The sequence below is a fragment of the Camellia sinensis genome, chromosome 12 (assembly GCF_055761805.1).
Source record: "Camellia sinensis isolate YWXY chromosome 12, ASM5576180v1, whole genome shotgun sequence".
NCBI lineage: Eukaryota > Viridiplantae > Streptophyta > Magnoliopsida > Ericales > Theaceae > Camellia > Camellia sinensis.
The window spans coordinates 30,450,374-30,471,284 of NC_138972.1; the positions used below are offsets into that span (position 1 = coordinate 30,450,374).

General features: G+C 37.9%; 1 long non-coding RNA gene across 1 annotated transcript; it reads left to right on the forward strand.

The window, feature by feature from the left end:
* Positions 1 to 3,683: 3,683 nt before the first annotated feature.
* Positions 3,684 to 4,957, forward strand: LOC145804431 (uncharacterized). Its single transcript, XR_014346145.1, has 2 exons — positions 3,684 to 3,879; positions 4,647 to 4,957. It is a non-coding gene; the product is annotated as an uncharacterized LOC145804431 (long non-coding RNA).
* The last annotated feature ends 15,954 nt before the right edge of the window (positions 4,958 to 20,911 follow it).

The window sequence follows — 20,911 nt, forward strand, 5'->3', positions numbered from 1 at the left end:
AATCTGATTGGTTTAAACAGAGAACATGCGGGGGCAATTAAATGGTTTCCCTCTAAAATTTTCACGTCTTTGGCGACAAAATTGATTTTTGGTCGGCAAATGTTATTATCTGTGACCAAAATATTTTAGTCGCTAAACATTTTTTCATTCCCACTTTTTTTTTTTTGTCTTCCCTCTTCGACTTTTGCCGACCAAATTTCAATTTGATCACAAAAAATTATATTTTGGCAACTAAAAAAATATTAGTCAGCAAAACTCCAAACCTTTATCGGGCGCTACTAGTATAAATTAAGTATAAGATAAAGATCACAGAAGCAAAGTTCAGTAAGGAAGCTTCAAGAATCTTTATCCGGCGCTACCAGTATAAATTAAGTATAAGATGAAACTATAAGATAAAATTTAAGTGCTGCGAATTTCAGGCTTTCACAACCCAAAAAAAGAAAAACAAGAAATTACATGTTCCTTGAATCATTTTATAGAAAGAGAGGGATATTTATACCTCAAATTGTTTTTAGGGAGAGTTGAAGATGCTCTAGAAAATGGGTTGAAGGCCCTGGTGGGTGAGACATTGTAGAACAAAATTACTTTAGTCAAAGAGAAAACAAAGATAGAGAGTCATAGGGTGAGAGAGATAGATATTAGGGGAAGAGAGGCAGAGAGAGGGACAGAGAGAAGGCAAAATAGGGAGGACATACTGGGGTAATGCTCCAATAGTGGATCGACGGTAGTGCTTGATGGCAGTGATGCTCCTTACCCGACGGTGATGGAAACAAAGCGACATAGATTCAATATTAGAAGGAGGGCAATCGGCGTGAGAGAGAGAGAGAGAGAGAGTAATGGAATGAGAGAGATAGAGGTGTGAGAGAATCAGAAGAGGGTAGATGCGAGAGAGAGTCACAGAGTGAAAGAGAGAGAGACGTGTTTAAGCCCTAACTCATTTTAGTGTGTTTGAAATCCCTCCAGAGTTCCTTACCAAATTAATTTAAAAATCCCTCAAAAATGATAAAAAATAAAAAATAAAATTATAATAATAAATAATAATGATAATAATGATAATAATAATAAAATTAAACATGAACTCAAATTGGGCAGTATGTGTTCCCACAAAAAAAATTGAGTTTTATTGCTGACTAAATGTGTTTGTCACCAAAAATATATATTTGCCGACCAAATGAGGTAGTCACCAAAGATTAAAAATAAAATTATACTAGATATTTGGCGACTGAATTTCTTTTAGTTGGCAAAAGTTGGTATATGACGACTAAAATTTATTTAGTCGTTGAAATAAATTTTTGGCGACCAAACTTTTAGTCGCCAAAAATAAAAGTAAATTTTTGTTTTCCATTCAGCGACTAAATAAATTTAGTAGCCAAAAGTAACTATACAACGACTAAAATATTTTTTAGTCGTTGAAAATAATTTTTTGGCGACCAAACTTTTGGTCGCCAAAGATAAAAAGTAAATTTTTATTTTTCATTCAGCGACTAAATTATTTTACTTGCCAAAGCTATCTATACAGCGACTAAAATATTTTTTAGTCATTGGAAGTAAATGTTTGTTGACCAAACTTTTGGTCGCCAAAGATAAAAAGTAAATTTTTATTTTTCATTCAGCGACTATATTATTTTAGTTGCCAAAACTATCTATATAGCGACTAAAATATTTTTTAGTCGCTGAAATTAAATTTTTGCCGACCAAACTTTTGTCGCCAAAGATAAAAAGTAAATTTTTATTTTTCATTCGGCGGCTAAATTATTTTAGTTGCCAAAACTATCTATACAGCGACTAAAATATTTTTTAGTCGCTGAAATTAAATGTTTGCCGACGAAACTTTTTGTCGCCAAAGATAAAAAGTAAATTTTTATTTTTCATTCAGCGACTAAATTATTTTAGTTGCCGAAACTATCTATATTTTTTAGTTGCTGAAATTAAATTTTTGCCGACCAAACTTTTGGTCGCCAATGATAAAAAGTAAATTTTTTTTTTGATTCGGCAACTAAATAATTTTAGTTGCCAAAACTATCAATACAGCGACTAAAATATTTTTTAGTCGCTAAAAATAAATATTTTGCGACCAAACTTTTGATTGCAAAAAATAAAAAGTTAGATTTTATTTTTCATTCGGCGACTAAATAATTTTAGTAGCCAAAACTAATTATACAGCGACTAAAATATTTTTTTAGTCACCAATTGTGGCAAATTTAGCGACTAAATTTTTTTAGTCGCCAATTGTGATATTTTTAGTGACTAATTTTTTTTTAGTTGCCAATAATCAATATACCCCGACTATAAAAATTTAGTAGCTAAATATTGTACTTTTACCGACTAACATAATTTTTGGTTGCCAATTCTACAACTTTTAGCAACCAAAATATTTTTAGTCAGCAAAAGTGATCGCCAAAAGTGTATTTTGTTGTAGTGCTACTTCAGGTCATAATTAAGATCATTTTAACTGAAATAATTTTTTTTAAGGCTCAATAAAGACTGAATAAGAGCTTGTGACACTTAATAAAAAGTGAATATCATATAATTGCGGCTTCAGAAATATTTAATAATTTTTATTTCTAACACCTGCTTTTCTTTCTATTATTGTTCTATGGGATGAGACATGAAATTCAGTTCAACTCAATGAAAGGGAAAAGAAAGGCTGAAAAGTGCAAATACTTTGTCCCATTTGAAGAGAAGAGAAGCAAGCCAAACAAACTTTAAATTGTTCCTAACATCAACAGTTTGGTGTGTGTCTAGTCTGTGACAAGTTTGTCCTATTTGTTCATACAAAATCTGAAACAAACTTTATACATAGCGTAATGTCATGGAAAAGTAAAGCTTCATGGATTGTCTTGTTAGTCTCCAAATTCCATTTTACTAATCCTATCTTTTGATTTTAAATTTGTAGAGATAAAAAAATGAGAGAAAAGTAATAAATAATTAATAATAATAAACTTACATTTCATTTATTTTTTCTAACATTTTATTTTCTTTACAAATTTCCACACAAATCTAAAATCGAAATACAGCTAAGGCTGTTTTTGAATATTAAATTTGTGAAGAGGATATATAAATTTAAAGAAAAAAGTGAAATGTTTAAAAGGTTTTATTTATTTTTATTTTTTTGCTCTTTTTCCATTTTGTAACTGCCTTTCTTGTAGCACTAGTGTTATTTAAAACATTTTAAAAGTATATTTTCTTTCCATTACTCCTCGTTATCGGGTGTTTGAGTTGTTGTATCATTGTATTGGTGGAGCAAGGTTTGATTTAAATTTGTTAGAGCCGTTCCTTCACACTTAGTTTTGCCGGAAAGTTACTTGGGAACCTTGAAATTCTATTCTGGGTGTCGACACTTGGCTAGAAGGTGTCGATAGTTGCTTCTTTGTCCTTTCTTTCTTTTGTCTACTGTTTTATAGGGTTGACACTTGATTGGAAGGTGTAGACACTTGCTTCTTTGCCCTTTCTTTCTTTTGCCTACTATTTGATAGAGTCGACACTTGGCTAGGAAGGTGTCAACAGTTGCTGGAAGTGCAAAAAGTTTCAGCCATGTTTTTGGGCCCCATTTTTTAGATTTTTGACCTAATATTTTATGTATTCTTGGGCCCCATGACACATTTTACCCCTCTACTATAAATAGAAGCCTGTTCTCTCTCTTTTCTCACTTTTTTTTTGACTCTCTCTCTCTCTCTCATTACCGTCGTTCTCTCTTTCTCATACCTTCCACCATTTTTGAACTTCAAGCTTCGATTTCATCTACTTCTAGGTGAAATCAACCCCTAGTTCTTGAGGGAAAAAGCTAAAGCACATTGAGAGCTACATTTGGGTGTAAGTGGATCGTGATTTCGCCACCTTCAACTTTTAGGTGTTCAATTCTTCTCTCTATTTCTTGAGGTGGGAATACCTTTAACCTTGTATATCTATATTTTGATATGACTTTGTGATTTTTCCTTAAATTTAATGAGGTATAAGATAAATGATTTTGATAAAAAGGAATAATTCTTTAAAAAATGGGGTTTCACTTAACCCTCTTGAATTATTTTGAAAGTTTTATAAGATTAGTGATTGCTTGAGGACTCATTGATTAATAAGGGATATGAGCAAAATTCCTAAATTTTACAAAACCCTAGAGTATGATTTTGATTTCAAATTGATGTTTAAGATGAAGTGGAGTTGATATTTTGTTGATATGTTAGGAAACAATGTGGGGGGATGAATTTTGGAAATTTGTTGTGATTAGAAGTGATTACGTAAATCATAGAGAAACTACATGTTATGTTGTATGTTGAACTTGGTACCAGCACCGGAAAATTACATGCCCAATCGTATGAGGATGATAAATGTGGGAAATGTTTTGAGGTGTCCACATGCTTGATCGCGTGAAGATGATAAATGTGGAAGGTTTGAGGTAGCCACTTGCCCATCCGTGTGAGGACGAAAAATGTGGGATTGTTCTTAGAAAAATTTACACACATATATATATATATATATATAAATATCGATTTGCTTTGAATAAAGGCTCTTTGATGCATTTGTTCTTTCGTAAGGGTATGAAGCCATGGGTTTTGGTGTAACCATATTTATATCAAATGTTTATATACTTTGTTAAACGTATTTCTACTAGACAACTTTGCTCATTCTTACCAAAATTAACATTTCAGGTCAAGACGAAGAAACACTACCCTGTTGAGTAGAAGATGGGGATATTTCTTTTGTGTAGCACTGACGCTCTTGTGATTTCCCTTTTGTGAAATACCTTTTGAGCTGATTTGTTTGGATAATATTCTATTTTTTGTATAATCAAGGCCCGTGTCTTGAAAAGATGTAAGCCATTAAGGCGTTTAGTTGTATTTTTCTCTCTAGCTCTTTGAATTACAAGTGTTATAACTTGTATTTTGCAACAATGTTATATTGATGTAAACATGTATTCTTTCAAAAAAGATCAAGGAAAAAGAGAGGTATTTGGTCACCATACCGATATTTCCAAACTTATGCGCTTATTTTATATTAACTTTTATTATGGAATGGTTATGAGTTAAAAATGATTGTATATTATTATTGTTTGAAAAAAATTGGGACATTACAACTTGGTAGTAGAGCTAATCAGGTTTGAATACTTTGGACTCGTGGGACGTGGCTTTTGCCACAATGGGTTTACTATGCTAGGATGGGACACGTTTGCTTTGTATGCTTTATGTGTTTACGTGACCATATAGGTATGGGATTAAACTAGAAAGAAATTATTTGTATCCATGAAATTCTTAGAAGGCCCTTTAGAAAGACACTTGATCAATGCTATTTCTACTTGGAAGTCTTTGAACATTGTGGAACAAATCAATATCATAGAGGGGTAATTCGTATGTGCTTTATGTGGCTATGTGCTTACTTGGTTTGCTTTGTGGGATGTAGATACATGTATAGGTTCTTGTTTACCTTGTGTGTGATGTGTGAGGTGGAGTTTGGATATATACACATATATATATTGCGAACTTAATTTTGTCTCAACTTTCATATAGGATATCAGGACGTGGTAAAGGCCATGGTAGACCTTGTCGTGGTGCTTGGGATGTTCCCGCACAAGATGATATTCTCTTGCAAGAAGAAGGGGTTGGTTAGAATAATGTGAACAACGTGGCTAGGCAATCGGGCCAAGATGCAATAGGGGTGTTAGCTCGAGAGATGGCCAAGGCTCTTAGGGAGTCCATGCACATTCTTAGAGCCGAGCAAGCGACTAGGACCATTGAGGGGGAGTCTAGGGCCTCTTTTTTGAAAAATGAGTTTTTCCACTCAAATCCCGATGAGTTCCATGGCAGTGCCAAACCGTTGAAGGCCAATGAATGGCGTAGATACCTCATTTTGATTGGCCTTATGACTTGGGTGCTTTATTCTTAACACCCGATGATGAAAGTTGCAATGTGCAATCTTTTGAATTCCTCAATAGGAAAGCCAAATTCAAGCTTTAATCCCAACTGGCCCAACCTAATGCCCGTTTTAGCTAAGCTTTTTTTTGACCCTCTTAAAACTTTTTTCAAAATGTTTTGGTTGGATAGTTCCAAACATTTACACAATGTTCTGAGACTAGCGTTTTCGAACTCCAAATATTATCTTTTTTAGTAGACCAAGCAAATGATAGAGTGTGAGTGAATGGAAGTGATGGAATTCTCTAGAAATACCTGTTTTTCCTTTCAAATTATGCTAGCCCTACATTGTTGATCTAACGGTACATTTTTTTCCCTGGCCGTATAACAAGTTATGGCCAGATGAAAAATGTGGCCAGCTGGATGAATAATTGTATGACTGGCAGAATTGTCCGGGTACAGAGCATTTTTAGAAAATTCAGCTTCCTCTGCAAGTTTTACTCAAATATGTTAGACATTTTTGTTCAAAATTCTATATATATATATATATATATATGCCTCATGCTTCATTTTCAAGGGTTAGAAAATATTTCCAAGAGCTAAAAGGCTTGTTGAGAGCATATGTCATGACCCCGACCTCGACCCCGCCACTAGAGGTTTATACCATAACCGGCTAGTAATCACTTGATCACCTACGACCTCATACAAACATACAAAATAATTATAATAATGGGGCCACAAGCGGAAGGATGGCAGAATTCGAGTTTGTGTTGATTTCAAAGATCTAAATAAAGCCAGGCCTAAGGATGATTTTCCGCTACCACATATTGATGAATTGGTAGATTTCACTGTAGGTCACACTTTGCTTTCGTTTATGGATGGGTTTTTAAGGTATAATTAGATCTCCATCCTGAAGATTGAGAGAAGATGACATTCACTACTTAGTAGGGAACATATTGCTATCGGGTTATGCCATTTGGGTTGAAAAATGCTGGAGCCACCTCCAGAGAGCAGCAACCACTATATTGCATGACAAGATTCACAAGGAGGTTAAAGTATACGTAGATGATATGATTGTCAAGTCCAAGGAACGGGAGGGTCACCATGATGCCTTAAGGAGATTCTTTAAAAGAATTCGGGAGTACAAGTTAATGTTGAATCCGCAAAAATGTACCTTTGGCGTGATTGCAAGAAACATGTTGGGGTTCTTGATTATGCAATGTGGAATAGGGGCCGACCCATCCAAAATCAAAGCCATCTTAAAAATGCCCCCACCAATGATTGAAAAGGAAGTGCGAGTAGGGAAAGCGCAATTTATAAGAAGGTTTATTTCTAAATTAGCTTCCACTTGTGAACCAACATTTAGCTTGTTAAAGAAAGGGAAAAAGTTTCAATGGGATAACTGATGCAATTATGCTTTTGAACAAATCAAGCAATATCTGCAGAATCCGCCTGTGTTGTCACCCCTCGAGCTGGGGAAACCGTTGATCCTATATTTGTCAATGACTGAGTCCACCATGGGCTATATGCTGGTGCAAGAATCAGAAGAGAAAGTGGAAAAGGCAATATACTATCTAAATAAGAAAATGTTGGAATATGAAACCTGTTACACCCCTTTGGAAAAGGCTTGTCTAGCCTTGGTTTGGGCCGCTAGGAAATTGAGACACTACTCTTTAGCACACTCGGTAATCCTGGTTTCGATATTGGATCCCATCAAGTATCTCTTTGAAAAACTAGCACTTGCCACTAGGCTAGCTCGATGGCTACTTTTGTTGTCCGAGTTCGATCTTTGATATGTCACTTGCAAATTTGTCAAAGGGAGAGCTATAGTCGAGTTTTTGGTAAACCACCTGATCAATGGAGAAGAAGACAGGGAGTATGAGTTCCCAGATGAAGCGATCCTACAGTTAGAAAAGGACACTTGTAAATTGTATTTTGATGGAACTGCCAATCAGTATGGATACGGGATAAGAGTGTTTCTTATAGCACCTGACGACTCCCACATACCTCTGGCCTTTAGCTTCGGTTTAAGGTATCCAATAATCAGGCAAAATATAAAGTATACATAGCTGGACTGGAAGCTGCCCTAGAACTAGGGGCAATAAGATTGGATGTAATTAGAGATTCAAACCTAGTTGTGTCTCAAGCTAATGGGGATTGGAAAGTGAAGGAAAAGAAAATGAAAGTTTATCATCAGACCTTGGATGTGATAATCTTGAGGTTTGAACGCTTGACATTGACACATTTAGTGAGGGAGAACAATAGGTTTGCTGATGCTTTGGCAACCTTAGCTTCAATGGTAGACATACCAATTGGGGTGAGGATGCGTCCGATTATGATAGAGAAGAGATACACACGGCATACGAGATGATTGTTACGATGGAAGAAGCCCAAGATGAAGGCCTTTGATATTTTGATATTTAGAATTTTCTGGAGAAAGAAGTATACCGACAAGGGGCAAATGCTAAGGACAAAGGGGGATACGGCATCTGGCAGCTCAATTCATCATCTATGGAGACAAGCTGTACAGAAGGGGTTATTTGAGAATGCATAAGTTATGTGTAGAAGAAGATGAGGCAAAGCGCATCATGGAATCTGTTCGTGGAGGTAAATGTAGGGCTCATATGAACAGTATAATGCTAGCTAGAAAAATCCTCAGACAAGGATATTACTGGTTGACTATGGAAAATGATTGTGTCAGTTTTGTTCGGTAATGCCATAAGTGTCAGATTCATGCCAATCACATGAACATTCCCCCATCAAAGTTGCACAACATGACTTCGTCGTGGCCTTTTTTAGTCTGGGGAATCGACGCCATTAGGGCAGTAACACCAAAAGGATCGAATGGACATGAGTTTATCCTGGTGCCAATCTATTAATTCACCAAGTGAATGGAGGCACAGTTCTACGCAATGTTGAAGACGTCGCATGTGGCCAAGTTTATCAGGAACAACATCATCTGTAGGTACGGGGTTCCAAATGAGATTGTTTCTGACAACGGTTCACATTTTGAAGGAGAAGTGATTGATCTGCTCGAGAAACATAATGTGGCCTCTCACAAGTCATCTACCTATAGGCACAAACCAATGGAGTTGTTGAAGCAGCGAACAAAAATATTAAGAACAACTTACAGAAGATGGTAGAAATGTACAAGGATTGGCCAGATAAACTGCCTTTCGCGTTGTGGGGCTATAGGACATTGATCTGAACATCTACTGGGGCAACCCTCTACTTTTTGGTTTATGGGATGGAGGCAGTACTACCAATTGAGAGATAGAGGTACCTTCGCTAAAGATTATGGCTGAATGTCAGATAGCAGAGGCTAATTGGCAACAGAATTGCTTTGAAGAGCTGATGTTGTTTGATGAGAGGAGATTGAAAGCAATATACCACGTGCAAGGGTACCAGAGCAGGATTACTCAAGCATTTAACAAGAAGGTTAACTCCAGGAATCTAAATGAGGGAGATCTAGTGTTGAAGGACAATCGAGCTTTTCAACTCAGTTGTCCTGTCCATGATTGATCGATTCATTTCAACATAGATCCAGATTCAGCTGTCTGGACCAGCTTTTTTGTGATAAATATGGTTACAAGGTAGGTTCGATTGGCAACGCAATGGTGGAAAGAATGTAGAGAGTCTTGTTCGTAGAATTGATTCGAGGTTGTGCATCCATGAGGGTTGATTTCAGGTACATTAAGTAGTGGTTGTTTGTGAAAATATATTTTGGTTTTTAACAAAATTGACTGATTTTCTCAGACATCTCTTTGCAAAATGAACCTTTCTTTAGACCTAAAAGGAATTTTTTCAATACCCACAATCTTTCTTACATGATTTCAAAACAAAAGTGGAACACACATGCTTAGCTAACTCCTATATTAATTAAAGCATTTTGCATCATAAAAGCTAAGGTCAAAACAATGAACTAAGGGTATAGTCGAGTCAAGTCTATGAACCTCTCCCTACAGCATCAGAAGATTTTGCCACCAAGAATGGGCCCACCTGTGCCTCGTCCTCAAGCCAAAGCAGGCACCCACTGGAAAGATCTCGACTGAAGTCATCGGCAGGAGCTAGGAGCTCCCTCACTTCCAGCCAGTTGCATACCGAGAATGGTGCCTAGCCTAAAGAAAAAATGAAGCTAGACACTCAATGCCATCAGTAGGGCAAGTCTGATCATGTCCAAACTATCGTCTGAATTGGAAAAGAGAGAAGTAAAAGACGTAGTATGTTAGGCCAAGTAGTTGCACACCCGGTTGACGGAACATGCTATATGTCATTGAAGGCATGTTTAACTAGGGGCAATGCCAAGCAATGTCCATCGCAGACCTACTACACATCTAGTCGCACCACAGGTCTTCTAAAGGAAAATCTACTATTTGGGCCCGGAAGAAGTAGTTCCTAGCTGAGCATCGAGTACAAGGAGCCACTACTTTCAGCTTATCTATCAACCATACCTAGAGAGGGATGAAAAACAAGAAAGATTAAAGAATAGAGAGATGTGCGTTGAGTGGGAAAAGTGAGAAAGGGTTTTGAAAAAAAAAATTGAGTGAATAGAGCTAGAGTGATATAAGAAACATAAAGTGAGAAAGGGTGGGAAACAGTACCTGAAGAAGCAGTGGACTTCCTGTAAATTGGGAGGTCTCTTGTCTACGAAATGCATCTAAACCCATCAAAGTTTTGGCTAACGCTAAGCCCATGCAACTCTGACCTTCCTGTAGTCATTGGGTCACCTCAATGATCTTGATGCTTGCCCTGTTACTGTTAGGGACAAGTAAGTAGTGTAAAAGTAGGCATAAGCAAAGTGCGTGTTGTTGACGCCTTCGCCAAATAGGGTCATTCCTATCTCCATTGATAGAAAATTAGTGGATCAATCTACATACGTCAAGATTCTCACCATGAGCTAGGAACCAAGCCTCATTTAGAGTTAGACCACACATTCGGGTTAAGGCTTGAGCATGGATGAAATTGGGTTAAGGCATGATTCTTCATCTTGGGAAAGCTTTATTAATGCTCGAAATTCCTCAATGGTCGGGCATAGCTCTTGCATGCCAAAGTGGAATACATGGGTGATTGGATCCCAACAAGGAATTGCCACCCGGAGGAGAAGAAGATAGAGTGAGGTGCGACTAAAAGGAAAAAGAGCATTTAGGCAAAAACCCACGAAATTCACTTTATTAACACCGTCTAAAGAAGCTATCCAATCCTAGAGCCTAGCTATAGTTGAAGCCTCCATTTTCAGAAGAAACTCCTTAGTTTTTCCCCTTTTGGGTGAAAAAGCAGTCGCGAGCCACCTTTTAAGGAGATAAGGTTGCATGAGTGCTTGGCAACTATATCCCACTGTTTGGTCGGAACCTTCGATCGGTTGGTTAGGTTTGGCTCGGCTGGACAAATTTGTGACCGGCCAACCCCTAGAACTGCAAAAATAGTGTAGTTTTGCAGTCTAGTTTGTAGATTTTGTTTCAGGTCTTGTTTTGAGTTTTTTCCATCCCAATAGGTGTGTTTAGGTTGATTTCGCTATGTTGTGCATTCATCGAGTTGTATTTTTTGTTTTGATCAATTGTAGGCTCGATATCAGATTCAGAACTCATTCAAATACAACAATTCTCAATTTCAAAATCAAAATAAAACTGTTGTGTGCTTGAGTACGGTACCATGCATGTTTAGACATCTGAGATGGTTCAAAAACAAAAAGTATTTCAGTACTTCCCGATTAAAAGTAAAAGTTTTTGCAAAAACCCTGTCTAAATCTATACATGATTTTCTAACTACAAAGTAAAAGAAATGTACAAAAAGAGAAATACAAAAGGAATTAGGGTCGACTCACCCTCTTCATCCGTTTCGTCGGCGGAACCCTAATGTTGTCCCAATCAGCATTGCTGCCCTCAGCCTCAGCAAACTTCCTTACCTCCAGCCTCATCTCCACTGTCTCTATCAGAGCCGCTACTACTCTAACTGCTACTGGCATCATCTTTGAAGTCATCATCAGAGCCACTACCTCTCTCATTGCCTTTATCTTCGTCATCATCGCCATTGGTGCCATTTCCCTTCGAGTGCTCAATATCGATGCTCGCATCCCCTTCACTATCTCTGGATGTCTCAGTAGTGGCAAGGTTCTCTTCCTTGGAAGTAGTAGGAGTCCTCTCCAAAAAGGAAAAGCTCTCCACTACCAGGTCACCTCTGTCTCTGCTTCTGCCAGGGGCACCCCTACCACGAATTCTACAGTACCTCTCCCTCAAGCTGGAGGATGACCTACTCCCCTTCCGGTTGCCGAATAAGGCATCATAGGTACCGTAGCAAGCTGAAATAAAGGGTTGGCCAGAAACAAAATGTAGTCTATCAGAGTGTATTAGAATAGAAGTATGGAAACAGACAATATAGAATGATTCAGAATAGGATACTTGAACACCAGTTGTGGCAAGGGCTTGCTCCCTTTTTCGCACCATGTGGATCAGGGACTACATCACCTCCAAACATTGCTTAATATAGGCCGTAGGGGGCTATAAACAGAAATGAAAATATAAATAAAGCAAAGTAAAGTAGTGTAGGCCATGAATGAAGCAGAGTAAAGTAGAATGAAACAGTATAGGGTTATTTAAGAGAGCTATGGAAGGGATAAGATATACCTGCCTCATGTTTGGAGCAAGAGTGACCACTCGATCCTCAAGAAACTCTAGAAGAACCTCTTTGAGAGCATCACTCGGCCTCATGTACGTTACTGAGAAAGGAAGTGATGGAAAACTAGTAGCAGGATTAATGAGAGGAACGACAGCACCTCCAAGCGGAGGAGCATTGGCAGGAATAAGGGCAGCGGCTCCAGCATCTCCAAATACTCGAGCTATATCTAAAGTAATGAGAGGCATGATATGGAACTGCAAGAAGGCAGCGTAATCCCCAGGCACGTGGAATATGTAACGTCTCGAAATAAATGATAATAAACTCTTTTCTCAATAATAAATAAATGACAAGCATTCTAATTATAATGTCCTTCCATTTCATATGATTCAGATATACAAAAGATAGCACATGCAATTATACATTCATAAGTCCTAACCCTGAATCTATAGTATGTGCCATAATGAGAATATGAAATAAAAGTTAAACAGATAATAAATGACTTAAAGGCTTACAATTTCCCAAGACAATACTTGGTTAAAACAAAGATAGATTTAAAATCCAATATAGTTAAATGCCCTTAGCTTGTACAAAACAAATACATCAGATAATCAAAAAGAAGCCTTCAGCTTTAAGTTCCTCCCAAGCTATGATCTTGGTGAAGGTATATCATCAGCACCTGAAAATGGTTTCCCATATAAGATGAGGCAAAGCCTAGTAGAAATAATCCAACACAGTATATGAATCTTAACAAAGGTATAAGGTGAATGCATATGTGCAGACACTCCATTTTGACTGCTCTTAAGACTTGGGCGCTTCATTCCGAACACTCGATGATGAAATATTATATTGTGCAATCTTTCGACTTTTTAGTAAAAGAATTCGATTTTGAGCTTTAAACCCAAACCTTGCACTTTATTTGGACCAAAACCTATTTTTCTAACCTGACCACTCATAGAGCAGCAAGACCAAAAGTTGATCAGCAGGCCATATTATATGACTGGCCATACATCCTTTTGGCCGACCAGCCATGTTCGCCGCAGAAGATATTTTTGTAGCAGCAGGTTGCTCCCATGCATGGGATTTGGCTAGCTGCTCTCTTTTGAAGATATTTCTATTGAAAGGTGGTTGAAAATCTATAAATAGGCCATCTCCCTTCAAAATTTAGGGTTAAAGAATTATTTTAAAAGCCTAGGAGTCCCTTCAAAGCTCTTGCTCTTGATATTCAAAATAGATACACTATAGATACACCATAGAAGCTCAAACTTGAAGCTTTTTGCTGAAGTTTTGAACATTATTTCAGATACTTGAGGGTTTTTGAATTGAAGTTTGCTAATCAAGAAGCTCTTCCTCTCTTCAAGGGGTTAATCTTTGAACACTTTTCATTACTCCCTTATTCTTTATCCTCTGTTTTTAATACTAATTTTCAAAGTTGTTTTTAGGCTTAAAAATGTGATTTAAACCTTGTTGAAGGTGGAAGGGTTAGCCACCCTTCTGTAGACCGCCCGAACTCGCTCTGTGTGCCCCCCTTTTGGAGAGGGCGCGAATTGTAGTTCTTAGCTACTACAGTTCGGATTCCTGTCATAGTTCTGAATCTAATCTCACAAAGTGCAATGTAAGACTGACAAATCACCAAAGAGTCCAAATCCGACAAATCGCTTTGGAAAATTGATTTTAATCAAGAAGTGCCAAACATGGATTGCTTTGCCAGATTTCAGAGTTGCCACCTAAATATTTTATTTTGGGAAACTTAGGAGATCTTGACTCGTGCCTAAGGCTACATGTCCGTCATCACCAAAGTTTCTTCGGCTCGGGAACTTAGGTACGAGAGAGGAAGGTCCTGAAATGAGCACCCCCACTCGCCCAATCGAAGGAGCGGCCTCTACTAATATGATATGTTGTTTCGAAAACACATGTGTTCTTATTCTGGTTATTAGCTATATTACTATGTGATGCGCACAGCAAACAAGTATAGACTAAATCACTCAATTTAGAACAAAACATCTCATGTTTGTTTGTGAAAATGGTTTGAAAGTGCTATTCGCAAGTAGGCTAAGAAGCGGATTTGCCATCCTCAAGTGGGCTTAAAATGCACATTTTGATGAATTGTTCCAATTCAAGCAATAAAGCCTTCATCCACAGGCATTCATGCAGTTATATCATTTAAGCAAATAGCCTCATGGCAAGCATGCTATCATGGTAACACTTACACACATGCAAGGATGCTAAAGCATAAACACTTACAGTGTACTCCGAGCCAAAACAGAAGCTATGTTAGAAATCATACATGATCCTAGCTTATGTTAAGATGCCTAAAGCAACATATGCAAAAATGCAACCAAGATAGGCTCAGCTACCTAGAATGACATATGAATGCAACTTGATAACATGTATTCAAATTGGTATTGAAATACAATGCAGTTTGAATGATGTGCCGAGCCCGGTGCATGCAATACGAATGAATGATGCACGCATGCAAGCATAAGGATGCTAATTGAAATATGCCCTAATCTAATCACCGAAAGCGGGTAAATAAAAGAGAGAAAGAAATGGTATTGGAAGACATGCATCACACGCACGCACCCTTATTACAACATTTGCCCTCTCGACGGAGGGTCCGAATGAAAGCTAAGCTACTCTAAGCTAAGCTAAATAACTAATCTAATAATCTAATTAGACTAATTATTACATAACCGAATTGAAAACTAGCGATGCTAAGCTAATTAAGAAATTACAATAATGAATTAAATTAGCTAACACAAATGGCCTCGGGAAGCGAGGGGGATATGCATGCTCGGTCGGCTTCGCTCGAAAATCCACTACCATGCCTCATGATGCCTCTATTTGCACTCTTTTAGACTTCTGAAAATTGTGCCAACTTCCAAGATGCTTCTAATCCACCCTAGAAACATGTTGAGGGATGGTTGGCCAAGAGGGATGGCCATCGGCCAAAGTTAATGGTCATCGGCCATTTTTGATAGCCGATCGGCAGACTTGGTGGCTGGTCGGTAGCTTTGATGGCCGGTCGGCCACTGCTTTCTGCAATTTCTCCTTTTGCTATAACAGAGCACAAACAGAGGCACGGTAGTGTATTTGCAACGTATGTGTGCACAACCACCCTCCCTATCATTTCTCAAGCTCAAGGGAGTGCGGTACTCGACTCTCGAGACACCAACCGAGCATCGCAATGCACGATGGCCGAGAAGCCAAGTTTGCACAATTCAATGTCCATGAATGCACAAATAACACATAAGGGCCTTAACCTCTATCATAATCGATCAAGAGGGTCGGCGACCAAGAAACGCAACACGTTTCATCACTTCAAGTACGAAACGTGCCACATTCCTTGTGTTCAGGTCAACGCTCGATCCAAACACAATGCAACACATACAACATGATCATCTTATCAATGCTAATGTGGCATGCACAAGGTCTTATCATGTAAATAATGCATGCATGGCATGTTCGAAGGCTAAAGCATCAAAGCAAGTAAAGAGCATCATACAAGAGGCACGCAATACAATGCTTAATGGACTAAACCACCCCTAAACAGTCCTCATGCATGCCAAAATAATGGCCAAAATGCTCTGAAATGCTAGCATTGGAAGGCAAGATGGTGATGCTCATGCAATGGCTCACAAACAAGGCATCAAGGTACAACTCTCAAGAGCACTTAAAGAGTGAAAAACATGGAAGTGTGACAACACTATATGCTCTGAAATATCATTCCAAATGATGCCAAAACATGCACATATGACAAATGAGGCATGCTAGAAGGCTCCAAGCTTAAGGCTAGCAAAGGTACTTGTACCATAGCCATATCAAGCAAGCCCCAAAGGGCCAAGATGACTCAAAATAGTCCCAATGCAGGTCAAAACAATGCCAAAACATGCATGGAATGAAGCCAAAACACCAAGCATGTGAGGCCAATGAGCATGATTACACTACAAGTGTAAGAAGCAAATGAGGGATGCTCTAACTAACCAAAAACAGAGTTGTATCATGGCAAAATAAGACCCAAAACACATTGAGATAGCAGCCCAAAAGCTTAGGCAAGATGGCATACATATTGGCTCATGTTTAAGGCATAAAGCACAATCCTGCAAAAGCATTAAAGGAGTGAAGCATGGGAGAGTATGACCACACTACATGCACTGAAATCATGTTTCAAATGATGCTAAATCATGCAAATAGCCCAAACAATGCATGCTAGTGGCTTGGAAACTCAAAGCTAGTGAGCAAGATTGAACTATGGCTATACAAAGCAAGTCATGCATGACCAAAACAACTTAAAGAGAGCTTAAGCATGGCAAAACATAAGTAAAAGCTTGCTGGAGTGGAGCCAAAAACATGCTAGAATGATGGTCCAAAGCATGATGCATGTTAGGCTAGTGAGTGGAATTGCACTACAAGTGCAAGAAGCATGCAAGAAGTAACCAAACCAACCAAAAATAGTGTTATGCCATGCTGAAATAAGGCCTAAGACATACTAAGATGGAGCCTCAAGGAGGTAGAAAAACATGCTAACTTGGTGAGCCATCAACACAAGCACACAAGAGAAGACGAGGGGTGACAACCCCCACCTATTTGGGGCCTCAAAACACACTTTCTACCACTGAAAACCCACTGGATTTCAGTGGCTAAAAGGCTAAGAGAAGATGATCTCGAAGGCCTAAAGAGATGGCTCAAAACAAGGCAAAATAAGGCACAAAAAGGGGTAGACCACACCCAACACCAAAGAGGCCTCAAACAAACACTTTTAATACTTAAAAATGAAGCTTTTTATAGTTGAAAGCTAAGCCAAAAGAAGCATGCAAAGATGGCTAAGTACTTAAGCAAAACAAAGCTTAAAAGAAGATATGGGACTCACCCTTGAAGAACAGCAAAACCAGCAGCTTTTCTAAGCCAAAACCAACCTTAGGATGCTAAAATAAGTCCTATGGAATCTCAACTCCAAGGTCAAGAGGTTTGGCTAAGGGTTGTAGGCAAAATGTGTGAATAACACTCACTTTCAAGCTATATATATAGAGGGAGAGAGAGAGAGAGAGAGTTCTTGAGAGAGAGAGAGATATATTTTTGATCTAATGCAAATTTTCAGAACCTCTAGAAAGAGAGAGGGACCACCCCTCTTATAGAAATCCAAGTCTCAAGCTTGTTGAACAAGCTAGAGGCTTGATTCAATCCCTCCATACACGTGTATGGAGGATGAGTTCTATGCTCACCAGCTAGCACAACTGGCAATAAAAATATCTGCAAAAGTAAGAAAAAGGGGCTCGGCCAACAAACATGGCCGACCGGCCATCAATGATGCCGCCGGCCACCACTGATAGCCGATGGAAGGAGGGCATGGCCGATGGTCAAGGGGTCTGGTTGATGGGTTGTTGGGATGGCCAATATGCCACTCCTTTCCCTCAGAAACAAAGCCACAAGCTCTTGGTCCACAACCAAGCACAAAACAGACAAGTTGAGAGGTTCAAAGGCAAGGCGCACAGCCGAGACCTTCAGGAACTCAAAACGAACACAAGCATGGATGATCATCGAGTGTTCAAATGATGACGTCCAAGTCTTGAGGACGGTCAAAAATGGGGTGTCTACACCTTCCATAGGCTTATCCATAGTTGTGCTCTCTTTGTTTTCTTTATGTTTTTGCTTATTTTTTTTCAACTTTAGATTGATTTCAGCACTGTTTTAGTTAGTTTTCGTATGAATATGGATTGTATATATGTGTTTAAAGCTTTAAATAGATAGCTTAATTCTTAAATCTATCTCTCTTCTTCAAAGTTGTTTCCATCTTTGAAGCATGGAACTGGATGTCTCATCCATATTCCATGAGTAGGAAGATGAGCATACAACAACTCTTTATAGCTTTCATTCATTTACTCAGTCTCGTTTTGATTTTGCTTTGAAGCCATATGAGAGCTCTTTCATTAGAAGTATTAGAGACTCTCTTCTAGTTCCTTTTGAAGCATAGAAATGGATATCAATCCATATTCCATGAGTAGGAAGAAGAGTCTCTAATTGCTTTGTTCAATGATGTAATCTCTTGTTAATAAGCTTCTCTTTCAAAAAAGGCTTTCTCTAAACCTATTCTCTCCAAATTTGAGTACTCACTTACTCTTATTTTCTATGAGATATAGTAGGTTTCAAGCCATATCTTTTAATAATCTTTTTCTTAATTAGCCTTAGTTTTGTATTCATAAAACACTCCATACCGTTGCTTCATTAATCATCCTCTAAATACCCTTGGGATGTTTGATGAGTTGTTCTCTCCTTGAACATCTTCATGATAAGAGGGGGCAGGAAAAATGAACATCCTTTGGAAACCCTCTCTTTTTGCTCTGTTCCAATTCTATTGCAGTAGGTTTTCTTCCAGAAGCAGTGGCCGACCTGGCACTTTAGTGTACGGCCGACCAGTTTATCAGGCTGGCTGACCAACTCATTTATACGATAGTGGTGATTATTTAGCAAAACAGAGTAGATCCTGAGGTCAAAACGAAATTGTTTTCTGGTTGCGAACAGGGCAATTTCTGGCCACAGGCAGAGAGGTTTTCGGAGGATGTTCTTGCTTGCGTGCATGCGATTTACCAGCTTTCATTTAATTCCTTTAAATTAGTCGCTTTGAAATTCATATTTGTAATAATTAGTTCATTCATTTAGGTTTATAATAATTTGTTAATTAGGCCATTCAGATCCTCTTGTAAGAGGTCAAATTTGTAACATTTGATGTATGTCTTCCAACCCCCATTTCTTTCTCCTTTTTACTTAAATTCTTATCATAGTTGTATAGCATCATATTTTCTTTTATCACTACCATGATTTGTATCCATTTTTGCATGCATTAAGGTTCGGCTTATCATACTTTATATCATTGATTATTTCTTACTTGAATATGTGTGGTATCACATGCTTTGAGTAGATTTATATGACTTGTTCATAGTTAAATCAAGTAGTTACATTGTGCATGTGTTGTATTAATCATGTGCATTTATTTAGAATCGTGCATTTTCCTAACTATCTTATTTTCTTTGGCTTGCCTTAAACGAGTTGTGGGTAAGCATTTTTGCTTTAGCACATTGCATGTGTGTCTTTGTTACCATGTCGAGCATACTACCATAAGGCTACTCGCGTACTTGAAATATCTCTATAAATGCCTATGGATGGAGGCTATTTTGCTTAGATTGGAATGACTTTGACTATTGTACATCTGAGCTCACTTTTCCTTTGAGTTGCGCATAGTCAAAAACTCTTTTCAAGAAAGCATGAAATCAAAGCATTCCAAAGTAAGTGACATGGTATATACTTGTTTGCTTTGCATAGTAATGTTAGTCTATTAAATAATCAGAACATGAGCATATAACATCCATAAAATTCACATCATGATTTAGTAGAGGCCGATCTTTGATCAGATGAGTGGGGTGCTCAATTCATGACCTTCCATTCTCATACCTAAGTTCCCGAATCGAGAGACTTTGGTTATGATAGACAAGTGGCCTTTGACACGAGTCACGGGTTTCCTACATTTTTTAAAAATATTTAGGTGGCGACTTTGAAATCTGGCAATGTAGTCCATTTTTAGCATCTCTGATGGTTAATGGATTTTCTAAGATCTGTCGGATTTGGATTCTTATTCATTTTTTTGTTTTACACTGCACCTGTGGAACCAAATTCAGAACCACGAAAGCTTGAACTGTAGGGAATCGCATCTAAGGAGACTATACCCCTCTGAGGAAGGCAAAAAACCAGCTATAATATGCAATGCTCGTACCGAAATATTTTATATCTCTTTCTAAACCATGTCATGCCAGTTTAATATTACACTTCAAAAATCATTTCCATTGTAATAGAAAATAGGGTAGTGAATCACACTATGGGAATCCATATGTACATGTCTGCAAGTAGACTATACAAGTACTACCAATTGTCATTTTTACTGGTATTAACCGAAAGGCTCAACATCTATCTGTGTGGGTTTCTGGTCTTTCACCAAGGACACACATGCCAACTTAATTTCCGTAACTACACCCCCAACCCAGATTCACCAAGGTATTTATCATTTTTTCTCAAAACAACATATATTTCAAATATGTAAATATGTGAGAATGCTCAATGCAAATGGATGAGAAAATAGTTTCAATTCTTCTAATTCTCATGCAATTTCTACAACAATCATAGCTATCCTTCACCGATAGCCCAAAACAGATATCTCTAAACAGATAAAAAAAAATTCAATAAAGATATACATTCCAAAATCTCAAGATGGGAGTGATGATACACATCCAACTTCGCCATCCTCATTAACATCAACCCAATTCCACAAAACTATATCATTTTCCATTTCCTCTTTACAAATTAATAATTGAGATTTTAGGGAAAATTTCCTTCTTTCTTTATAACTCAATTTAAGTGACAAAACTCCATCATTTCACCACAACTCAACAATAAATACATTTCCTCAATCA